Genomic DNA, 13,061 nt, shown 5'->3' with positions numbered 1-13,061 from the left:
AACACACTGATTCAGTCACACAGGCTTCCACTCGGTTGACATCAAGCTGTGTGTGTGTGTGTGTGTGTGTGAACGCATATATGTGTGAATAAGCTTTGTTGCCATTAAATGAGTACAGAGATATATTTGAAGAAACCACAATTCAGTGAACTGCATAGTGCTCAGGTACCTGCAAGCAATCTAAAATAGCAATACACCGTAAACAGTATTCTACACACAGAAACAGTAAACACACCCACCGACCCATCCGTGTGTGTGTGTGTGTGTGTGTGTGTGTGTGTGTGTGTGTGCGCGCGTGTGTGTGTTTGCGTTTGTGTATGCATCCACACACACAATCTTCTCTCTTTGTGCTTAGTGATGTAGAGCTAAAACAAGTTGAAATGCGCAATCTCAGATCTGGTTTTGAGATCCACCAAATCCACATGAATCTTTTCTTGTCTTATCTTATATTCTGGGAACATGCTGATCCTTTTCACATGAACTTTTTAAACTCACTATTAAAGGGAAACGCAGGCCCCTCCCTGCCTGCCAATCATTTTTTGACGGGCGGCGTAGGAAGCTTAGGCTAATTCAGCAGTTAGATATTTGCATATTTCTACCTAGAGAAAAGTCAGAGGGAGGGAGGGAGATAGAGAGAGTGTGTAATTCACAAAGTTAATGTATTCTGGCACATCTGTTACCTAATTCGTGCTGGGTTGTGTAGCATGGAGCACATTACTAAAGCCAGATGTAGGAAGGAGATGAGATGCAGAGGAGACACAGGAACTATACACAAGATACTATAACAGCTCATTTATAGATAGGGGAAGACATGTATACCGTTATAATGCCGTCAGCTCACTGCCTTAGCTAACTAGCTAACTGTACTGATATGTTAACCCTCTTCACTGTGAAACACTCCTGGTGCTTGGTGATCTTATAAAAGAAAAAGATTTATGACTCTTTTTCTGCACCCCTTAGGTAACATTTTCAAAAATTCAAAGACAAAAGTGTTTGTGTTTTTAAAGCCAGTGGGGAGCATTAATTACCGTCAACAAAATTGTAACCCTCAACTAACGTTGCGGACGCCTCTGGCTATTCTAGAGGAAAAACACTTCGTGGCCTGGCTCAAACCATTTGGGGCTCAAGCCCCAAATAAACAAAAAAGCCTTTGGCCCTCGCAAGTACTGTCCTTCCATCGCCAATGAGGTCGGTTATAATTATGAATGTGTCATATTAAAACAGGCTCATCTAAATGTGACATTATTCTTTATATTTGAAATAGTCCCTTGTTTTTAATAATGTAACATTTCTGTAATACGCATGAATATGTTTACATTTCACAGCATGAACCCATGATCTTGTTGCTAGCATTTTGTTCTACCTACTCTACCCGGTAAGTTAAAGGAGCACTGCTGGAGGAGGCTATGGCATAGGAAAAATAGCATTTTATTCTTGCATTCTTGTTGTCATGCCACCTTTATCCCATGACATCCCATGTTTATCCCATGACAATCAACCAGCCCCTGACCCACTCAGGCCTATAACTAGGAACGGTGAGTCTAGACATCAGCTTCCCCACACAATACTGCACTGGGTACCCACTTTTAAATTTAGGCTACTGTAATTTATTAGGCAGCTGTACACTGTATTTAAATACAAAGCACAGACCTTAAATAAGGTTAACATGCATGGAGTGTGATTGTAATTTGGCCACAGAGTAGATGCTGCTTCTCATCTAAGATATGGACACAGAGATATCAGGAAGGCCAAAACCACTACCATGAAAACTAACTTATTATATTCAGTGATTATATAAACATTACCTCTTCTTTTTAACCTCTGTTGTATTTTTATATAACATTGCATTACTGTATCACCACACAGTATGGCATTTTATATAAACATTGCATTTCTTATGTACCTGAAACAATGCTAAAGGTTTGTATCACTGTAAAAGCATAAGCAGAAATAGCATTTATTAGCAAAATGCTGAGCACGGGCTTATTTTAGCGCCTACTTTACTGACAGAAAGCGAGACAGTGCAAGACTACGGGGGTAAGAGACACAGAAAGAGTAAGAGAGAGAAAGAAAGAGAGGGAGAGTGAGCGCAAGAGAGATACACTGTGGTAAGACATACACAACCAAGAAATGGACATGGAAACGGACATGCTGTAATTAAAATACGAATGGAGAAATAAAATGAAATAAAAAGCTATAATAATCATCACAATCATCAAATGTAATGTATATAATTCAGTCTTGTATATAATTCAGACATTCAGTGAATAAAGCAAAACCTGCACTTCATACATTTTCTCATTACAGAATAAAAAGACAGACATCTACGTTCAGACAGAATGAGGTCTTTTTGCATATGTTTACAGAATATTCAAGGTTTAAAGGAGCAATAAGTCAGGATTCCAATGTCTCTTCTTCACATTATGAAACAACCATTATAGTGACCCCTAGTGGATGTTTTGGTGATCCTGTACTAAATCTATTTTAATCTTGCTGCCTCCATGTGGGGGACCTGCTCTATGGAGCATAAACTTGTTCACTGGAGGATTGCAAAGTAATTTGATTCTCCATCTCATATGACCTGCACTGTGTAGAAAAAATGTAAAAATAATTTTAAAAATTGTGTGCACTTTTTGGTGGTTTGCATATAAATGATTTATTGGTTCTTTAAACTCTGTGTTCAGTTTGAAAAGTTTAATTTTATCTATCTATCTATCTATCTATCTATCTCTCTCTATCTATATATCTATATCTATATATCTATATATATATATATATATCTATTTATCTATCTATCTATCTATATATATATATACACACACACACACACACATACATACATATATATATATATATATATATATATATATATATATATATATATATATATATAGAGAGAGAGAGAGAGAGAGAGAGAGAGAGAGAGAGAGAGAGAGAGAGAGAGAGAGAGAGAGAGAGAGAGAATGTGTGGCTTGTAAGGTGAACATAACCTCAGAGAGACGTTGATGTCTTGATTTTGCAGGAAACATGGGCTACGTTTATGTTACAATTTGGTACAAATGCCTAACTGAGACAGTGCATACAGAATTCTGTAGAGGTATCCTCAGGGTACAGAGGAAAACACCAAATAATGTATGCCATGCTGATTTAAAACTCAATCAATCTACTACGAAAGATTAAAAAAAGAGCACCAAAATTTTGGTAATGTAAAATTTAGTTACTCAGTCCATTATAGAACGCTGGCCAGCTGGCCCTGAGTCTCAGTAAACTGAAAACCGCTGATATTACAAACACCAAACAGCCTCAGGACAACTTCCTACTTCCCCCAAAAATCAGACCTGACCAAAGCGTAACCAGTGAAAAACAAAAATACATCACATATTGGAAAGAATCCAGAGAAGCACAACACAAACTTTATTTGGCCCTAAATCAAGACTATATATTGGCAACTTAACTGACCTAAAGACAAAAAACCTAATGAAAATATTGACAATGTACTAACTCAGTGAGCACAGCCAGGCCACTGAAACTGGCGGTCGTGGACAGACCTGCATGCCCAGAGAGGACAGGATGTGTTCCCAGTGTCATCCAGGAGTGGTGGAGACAGAGCTACATTTACTAATTTTCAACTATTAAGCATTTACTGCCATTCTTGCTCTATAAGAACATATGCAGCATCCACCCTGAATTTCTAGATTGCAGTAATAAAGAACAACTGGCCTGTATCTTGGGAGAGAAGAGTGGGCTGATTATGCAAGCAACAAAACTGGTAGCAATTTGTTACATCCTAAGGGACATCAAGTAATTTATTTTTTTTCTCACTTGGTTGGTAATGTTGATGATTAAAGACTGGAATTCATTTATTTTGTAGATAATGCATGTTCGTTTGTTTTTTCCCTACCTATTTCCCCTTTCTTGTTTATGTTAATTTGCTTTGGCAATAACGTAACTTGTAACATTCATGCCAATAAAGCTTGAGAGAATGAGGGAGAGAGAATGAGAGAGAGAGAGGGCCACTGAGAGGTGTGAAGTCAGCCAGTCCAGGAGCGTCCCCGCTGGAAGCAGTCTAAACAATTCCGATATCAATAGACTTCTCACTCCCTTGACTCCAACCACGAGGAGAAAATGGGTCGAATGCTCCATCCTCTCCGCCAGCTCCAGGTCTCTTTCGGGGTTGCCCTGTGCTTCACCTTGTGTGGGCTCAGAGAAAGCAACCTCTGGCTACAGGGTCAGAGGTCAGCTACAGCAGCGTGAGCCGAGGAAGGGGTCGCTAGTCAGACAGAGCTCTGAAAGCTTCCTCTTGGGTATCAACCCGAGACAGAGAAACGGGGACTGTTTATAGCCGGCCATTTCTGACGTGTCCAGCAAACGAATGGATGCTAGAGTGGAGTGATGTTTGGCTTGTGTAACGGTGAGACAAAAAAGAAAAAAAAAGGTCCCATGAATAGCTGGTGCCTCTGAATGAGCTCTCATCTCCACACACACACACACACACACGCGCGCACTCACACGCACACACGCAGGCACGCATGCGCACGCACTCACTCACATGCACACACTCGCACACTCACGCACACATGCACGCGCACACACACGCATGCACTCACGCACACGTGCACGCACTCACACACTCACACGCACGGCCGCACACACGAACATTCACACTCGCACACACGCACGCGCACATGCACACACACTCACGCACATGCACACACACTCACACACACACACATTGGTGCCGTACCACTGAGAGATGGCACAGAGTAGGCAGGAAGACTGGCACCTTGCTGACGCCAGTCTCCCAGAACACCCTTATCCTCAGTACAGACACACACACACACACACACACCCACCCCCCCCACCCCCCCACACACACATGGCTGGATCACCGCCAGAGTGGCCTCACAGACTTCACAACTGTAATAGACATGAAGCCCAGGGCTGGTGTAGTTCTGGGATACTGTGACAATCACTGAGAATCAAATTTAATGTACAGTGACATCTGTATATTTTGGGACAGTGTGTAAGTACTTGGACAGTTATGATTTACGCTGGAACTGAAATGTAGCAATGATGATGAAGTGCACAGCTGTCAGATTTAACGCAAAGGGATGTACTCTCTTATTTCATGTGTATAAGGGTGCCAAAAGTAATTGGACATATTAATATTAGCTATTAATATAATGAAAATGATCGTGTTAAGAACTTGGTTGTAGATCCTTTGGAATTCATGTTTTTGCTGTCATGTCACTGTAATTAACCATGAGTTTCAAGCCATAGGTTCAGCTGAAAATGGAATTAGCATTTGCATTTTGTTCTCCTCTGTCATAACTAAGACAGGCATTTTCTTTTAAAGCTTAAAAAACTAAAATTAGGATCTAAGGCTGTCTGAGTGCAGTCAAACAATTAAATATGATATAGTAAACCATACACTCAAGTATAGTGCATTGAATTTTATTATAAAAAATGATGCTGAGAACAATAACACATGCTTACAGGAGAGCTCACCTGCGTCTCTCTCTCTCTCTCTCTCTCTCTCTCTCTCTCTCTCTCTCTCTCACACACACACACACACACACACACACACACACACAAAATCCCACCTAATCACATTTAAAGACATTATCTGCCCCGTGCCTCAGTAATGACGTGGATGCATTAACCCTAAAGCCTGGAGCTTTGCCCCGGTGGGGTGCTCATTCTGCCCGACTGCTGTTGGTATGAGTCAGCTGGGCCTTCTCTGCTCCCACTATGCATCACAGTAATTACAGCCCCTAATCAAGCCTTACAAGAGGAAGCCGGAAGCCCCAGGAGACAGGGGATGTGGAGGGCGGTGGCTTTCTTTAGGTGCACCATGTGTTGAAACTCCCTGCATGGTGACTCACAGCCAAACAGGATGCTGATATTGGTACACTCCCAGGACGGGCGGTGGGGGGGGGGGCAAATCGAATGTACAGTGGGCCAAGCCAGCTGCCGGGTGTTGGGGTACACTCATTACAATCACACCGTGCTGCTTCCGCATACACATGCCACAGGAGGGCTGTTCTCTAGCAAAAGGAGAAAAAAACAACAAAAAACAGCTCAACGCGGATACATGATTTTAGGATTATAGGAAAGCTGTGTAATTCTGCAACTCCTGATGGGTGCATCACATTCAGTTTATATACTGGATCATAGCAGGCCAAATGTGATTTAAATTATTTAAATATATATATTTGCTCCATCTTTGTGTAGTCATCATCTCCAGTGTTGTGTAATTAGACAAAACGTCAGTGCTAAAGCACTGCGCCAGTCCTATTGACAGTCAGATTAAATAATACATTTCTCTCTCTCTCTCTCTCTCTCTCTCTCTCTCTCTCTCTCTCTCTCTCTCTCTCTCTCCCCCCCCCCCCCCCCTCTCCCTTTATGGTCATCATGAAGGACTTGACAAAGTTTCATTGTTCCTCTATGACTCCGTATAAAGGTCAATATGAATGTGTAAATAATAAAAGGGGGCTTGTTCCACCAGCTCATCGCGATCTGACCCTGTTGCCAGTGCAGTGACTGCACAGCATTATAGTGAGTCTTTTGCTATTAGGTCATGTTAGCATATACACGGGCAAATAGAATTAAACAGCGATGACAGCAGCAGCACAAACAACACCAAAGCTGAACAAATAAATAAACAAACACCAGAATCTAGCAAGGCTCTTCAACAGTTCTGGAGTCCGTCTCCCATCCACCCAGCTATAGTGTCCATAGGTCACTCCACCTTTGATGTTCCACGCCTGCCACGCACCGCCGAGGTATATGCTAACATGACCCAACATGCCGCACGCGTCTGCTTTATTCAGACGAGATGACAAAGATGCTCTTGGCCCAGAGTGAGAGAACTGCTGATTGGGTTTGAGAGAAGCAAATCAAAAAATGTTCAAAGCTAACACAGAGGCATACATGCCCGAGTGGCTGGAGTAGAACAGCGCCAGGAACATTAGTATCTTAATGCCTTTTTTGTACGTCTGAGAACGAGGCAATCAAAAATCTTCTATGACTGCTCCAACCTCCTTTGAATTTATGACACTGTGATAAAGTACATTTAATGCTCAAGTGACCTAGATTATGATTAAATTGTGTCCAAAATCCGTCACGGACCTAAGACTTAGAACCTAGACCTAGAGCACAGACAGTTACGCTAGAGGACCACGGTGCCTCTCTTTGCCGTTACACACCTGAGAGAGGAGAGACAAGGTTTGGTAATTAGCTGTCAGTCCTAGGCTCCTGATTTAGATAAACCTGCCCCAGGATCTGATTCTGCAGAGAGCGGGATCACAGTATGTAATGAGGCTCCTCCCTCCATACACACTGTGGGGCTGACAGGAGTCACTTTAGTGTAATGCAGGAAGCGAAGTTTGAAGTTCAAAATGGGCAGTTTTTCCGAAATTCAGTACATCAGGCAGCCATGTTGACAACGCAGCCTCTCGACATCACTTGCTAATGTGATGAGAAGCTTGTCAGTTCGTCTGGGCCAACCAATCCCACGTGTCTTGTTCTGCTTTCCCTTCCCCAGTCTGCACATGGCACAGGGACCTCTCCTCTTGGCTCATGGCCATCTCACCGCCTCCTCAAATTCACCAGTCTGACTATAACTGGCTAAATATATATATAAATAAATCCAAAATCCATTTTTGTGGCTGAACAGTGAGGAACTAACTGTTCTGCCAGCATGTGGAAGACTCCGTGTCCGAATCTGATGTCGCAGCCCACTGTCATGTAGAAGTGTGTGTGACACGGTGGTATTTCGCAAGTGTGTGTGACATGGTGGTATTCCTTCTATCTTTTCCTCTCCTTTCCTCAGATCTTTGCTTTTGTGATTGCACCTGGCTGTCGCCCTTGCCGGCCCCTGGCCCCAGCTGACCCTTCAAGAGTGTCTGCTCCAACCCCATACATCTGAGGGACAGTCCTCTGTATCCCTGGTGTGGTCAGGTGGGGTGACTGCCCCATATCGCTCACACGTATCCCCAAGGACTGCTCGGACCTCCAGTGTGGACATCCAAGAAGGTTTATAAAGAACTGACTGAAAAAATGACTCACTTCTGCCCTTTATTGATTTTTAGCTCCGTGTCAAATACCGCACAGTAAGTCAAAGAAGTCTGACACAGATAGTTTTATAATAGCTCTTGTATGTTATGCTATGTTAAAATGCTAAGGACCTCAGGTGGTATGCTTTGTGGAGAGAAGGCTCATAAGGAAAGAAAGGAAAAAAATACATCCAATCCATAAATGGAACACCCTCAAGGATTACAGTATAAACACACACACACACACACACACACACACACAGGTTTCAGCTATAATAACACATAACCAAAAGGTGATAGCTCAGGATGGGGGAAATCCCTGCAGGTACTGTCTGCACTCTAGACCCTCAGCTCCAAAAAAAGGTGGCACATAAATATACAGTCAGAATCAGCAATATGCTAGTTCAGTCTTCTCTATGCAAACCCTTCACAATTAACAGCCAAAGACCAGAAAACAGAGCTTACAAATAAATCTCGTAACAGAACTTCTAGAAACAACTTCAATCCTCCAATCTAACTTCATGGTTATAAAGTTGTCACTTGTTTTATGATCATTCTATGATTTTTGGGTGGAATGCCATGTGAATTCTAGTGATTCTGTGTATGTGCAGTGATACCAGTGCTTGAATGCTCAGGATCAGCCAGTCACTACAAATACCCTCCACTCAGGACCATGTGTGACTCCTCCTGTGTTTAATTTGCTGCAACAAAGACAATTGTAACTCCATTAGCTCCAAAACTCATGTTAGGAATGAGCAATGTTCCCCTTCAACAATGACATGCGACTGAATCATTAATAGCATTACATTAACAACGTGTGTCACTGTGCAACAAGTATTTCTAATTCCAAAGCGATGACACAGCTGCAGCATTTGTGTGGGTGCAAGACTTTTAAAATGTTCTGTAGGGCAGTGAATTGCTCCGTTGACTTCATTAACATTCTGCGATGAACACCCTGTCATTTCTAATATTCCCGCCCACGGCTGGACGACACGAGGCAAGGCGTTCAGGCGGAATGGCATAAGCAGTCCTCTCAAGTCCAGGCATCATGGCCCACGGCGAGCTCCAGTCGGCACTGAAGGGAGAATCTGCTCTGTGGTTTTTAAAAGGTGGGATGGGTGGGGTGTATTTATTTGTTTTCCCAATTTTGTCTCATGAAAGATTTGCTGATACAGAGGATGGAAGAAAGTACACCTGGCATCTGGAGTTAGATAATGTTTCTATGGGCAGTCAAATCTGTTATTGTGGAAACACAGTGTGGGTCTTCCAGTGTATGAGAAGTCTGTTGATTCCGTTTATTGGCAAGAATTTTATATGATTAAAGAGATGAAAGCTCTTTCACTGGCACATACAACAAATGACCTTAAAACATTTTTCATACTGTCCTTTAAAACAAATGGAATCTTTTAAAGACCAACCATCAACTACAGGATGAAAATGTCTCTCATGAGGCCAATGAACATTTATAGTTGTATTTTATTAATATCTCTGCTCAATTGAAAATGATGTGTTACTCTTGAATAGAGGAGATCGGACTGACAAAGGCTTTAGTTTACCATCTATTTACACAAATCAGTGAGGGGCAGAAGCTTCCCTTGGTTGTAAAAGGTGCCACAGAATGCATTTATTTGGTATTTTCAATTGTTTTCTCATGTCCACATAGAAGGTATGTGACTTTGGCCGAGGCAAAAAATGCCTATATCCAGTTTTATACACTCATGTACAAGCCTGTATTTTGGCCCTAGAATGAAACAAGCTCTTTTACCTTTTTTAGTAAGCTCATGAATAATTTTGTGAGTCTTGCTCTGATTGGCTGGTTTGCAGCTAGGCAACATGCTGGCTTACACAGAATCAGCATGTCAGAATAAATGGCTACAACTGTGAGAGTTGAACCATGAAGCATTTAGGCATCCAGTATTTTCGAGGATAGCTGTGCTCCCTAGGATGCCCCACCAGGCACACTGGTTTGGCAGCCTACATGAAACGTTCAGTTTAAGATGATCTGGCTTCAACAGGCAAAAAGTGGATAAAATTACGCAGCATGGCTAGCTACTTATGGGTTGCGATTGTGTTTGTGATGCCAATAAAGTTGGAACTGCCCCTCTCTTCAGTGCTAGGCGAAGCCGTAATGATATTATCCAAGGTTTAAGAAACAGAGCAAAGCAGATGAATTAAAGTTATCTGTGATCCTGTTAAATATGAATGTCAACAGTTCGTTTCCTGGGGCAAGGGATGAAAAGTATTGACATCCCCTTCACAGCCAGGAAGGGTACATTTCTGTATATAGTCTGCAATTTTCCATGCTCTTGCTCCACTGTCATTGTTGCATTCACCATAATACCTGCAGAACTGTTGAAGTTTTGGCTGTGCAGATCCATATTAATATTGCCAGGGCTAGAACGTGGGCTGGTGTATGTAACTTTTGGGTGCATAAATATTAATGAGTCGAGGCTGTTACAAAATGATTAAGGATGTTGGAATTGACCTTCTTTTCCTTTTTATTTGCATTGGAAGGAGGATACGAGAAGCATGTCATTCCATTTAAGTACATTTTCATTATTCAAATATGCCAAGAAAAACAGAGTTTGCCATTCTATGGCACCTTTAAAGAAATGATGCTCTGTCCATGGTGCTGAAACCATCCTGGTGTTGTCATGCTGTAGTACAATGAGTAGATACTGTACAGATCATCATGTCTGGCACACGCTTACACACAGGTTCGGTACAGTATATTGCTGCACTCATTTATCTGTATACTTTCACATGTATTGTGTGTTACATATGTTTACCCATATTATTTTAGTCAACTGGCATTTAAATGATTGTAGAGTTTTATTCTTTACTGTTTCACCCTAATTTGTCATCTGCATACGGTGATCTAAATTGTACTTCACATATGAAAGGTACTGTACATGCCAGGGTTATCTGTCTACTGTTTTTTTATTTGTTGTTAATCGTGTTTATTATTGCATGCAAGTTCATGAATATAGGTGACTTGAGCTCAGAACCGATGCAGGTTTTGCAGGCTGAAAGCTGAAGTCTTTATGTAATACTAAGGGGTGTTTAACACGAGCATTGCTCATGGGGCCTGATGATAAATGAATAAAAGAGACAACACCCATTTTTCCTACACATGGCAACCCAGATCCAGAGCCACACTCTAGCCAGCGCTTGGGAACAGCCGACAAAGTATGTCATTGTAGCAGAGCCTGGAGCAGGGGTCATTTATCTCACCACATGTCTCATTAAGAACCACGAGCAAAGCTGTGGGTGACATCTATAAGGAATACTGTTATAGGCCTATGACATTAAATACCATAGGCTGGAGACAGAGGCTGCTCGATGTGCTCGATTAGAACATAGTTCAATGAAATTGCCTTGAAATAGTTAAGTAAAAGAACTTTGGAAGATGAAGGTAATTTATGATAAGGACGTCTAGACTTTCTCAACTGAGGAGACACAGTCACTTTCTGACTCGCTCACTCCATAGTGACCACTCAAAACCCCAAAGCTCTGTTAACTAGAATATTTCTTCACTGCTACTCCCTTTCTAAATGTCTATAAACTGTAGATCTATGTTTCATTTTAGTGATCTGGCTCACTATTATGGCAGTAACAAGTTAAACACTGGTCATGTTAGTTCAAATGATTTCCATTTTCACATGCTATAAAAAACAGGATAAAAAATACATTAAAGTAATAACTGTCCCATAAATATGTAATATGTAATGTAGTCAGACTCTGCATCTGTGTGAAAAACAAACATTCCAATTGGTTTACTTGCATGAGTACAACAATGTTGTCTTGAAAAAATATTAAAACTGAAACTCTGCAGCAGTGCTGGATTGAGAAATGACCAGGCTAAACCTTGAGGGATCGTTATCACTAATCTATCACTAATCCCTTCACATTAAAATCTATTTGCAACAAAAGTCAATCAAGAACATTGTTAGTGTACATGCGAACACTGTATTTATTACAGCTTAACCTCAAAAGAGGTTTCATGCATGATAGCGTAAGCAACTAAAATGATTAAACGGTTTAATCCTCAACTCTCCAGCTCATGATGTGGTAAGCAGAGTACTAAAAAATAATTATATAGATCAGAATTTCCAGGGATGAAAGCAAAACTCTGGGATACCATGATAGCAGAGAACGAAGACTGTCACTCCTCACGAGTGACATCACACACCAGCATAATGGAATTGTCAACCTTTCCCGTTTCTATGTTTGCGAGTGACCTTTCCTGTAATGTATCAATGTATACAGGCCAACAAAATTAAATTCTTATTGTTAGCAAGCGTTCTTTGTTTATGCGTTTGGAGTTTATGGATAACTATTTGTACCAACAAAGTTTCAGATTTTATACCATTATGGTATAAGATGCGTTAGGTGATGTTTGTGGTCACACTGTAATTTTACTTTGTGATGCATAAAATGGGGAAAGGATCTATGTTACATCAGTTTTACACGCTATTGTACCTTACATTTTCTTATTTAAAGGAACTTGATCCTTGCTGGGCTTTAAATGCACTGTTTACAACTGTTTTTTTAAAGGCATATCAACTTCTCTTGAGGTGAAACTCTGAAAGGCAAAAAAAGGATAATACGAACCATTTCTTAACTTACTTTAAAATGTAGCAAAAAGAAGACTCATATTCTACCACGGATACACTCAGGGATAATTAAAGTGCTCAAATCAAAGGAGTCTGGAGATCTTAATGTGGACAGGTTCCCTGCTGTTGCTTCTGCCCGTTGTCCTCTATGTTGTGCTGTGCACACTAATTACTGCTCCCAGGGTGGCCCTGCATAAACTTGTTATGAAGCAGAGAGAAAGAACAGCCAAAGCCGCAACCGGCACACCCAGTTCACGGGTACCCGGCTGCTGATGCATGCAAGGCATGAAGGGCTCTCTGGTCAACAGACTTCAGTCCCCTGATGGATAGAAATATAATGCACTTTGTCTTATCAACATCGCCAGGCGAGGATAGCAATGGCATTGCT

General features: G+C 41.4%; 1 protein-coding gene across 14 annotated transcripts in view; it reads right to left on the bottom strand.

Annotated features, from left to right (window-relative positions):
* The window catches only part of dlgap1a (discs, large (Drosophila) homolog-associated protein 1a), a 79,537-nt gene that overhangs the window by 54,624 nt on the left and 11,852 nt on the right, over positions 1–13,061 (bottom strand). The window lies entirely within an intron of this gene.

Source organism: Electrophorus electricus, chromosome 11, assembly GCF_041902795.1.
Source record: "Electrophorus electricus isolate QZ-2024a chromosome 11, ASM4190279v1, whole genome shotgun sequence".
NCBI lineage: Eukaryota > Metazoa > Chordata > Actinopteri > Gymnotiformes > Gymnotidae > Electrophorus > Electrophorus electricus.
The sequence above is the reverse complement of the archived record's forward strand: the minus strand, read 5'-3'. Positions and strand labels throughout refer to the sequence as shown.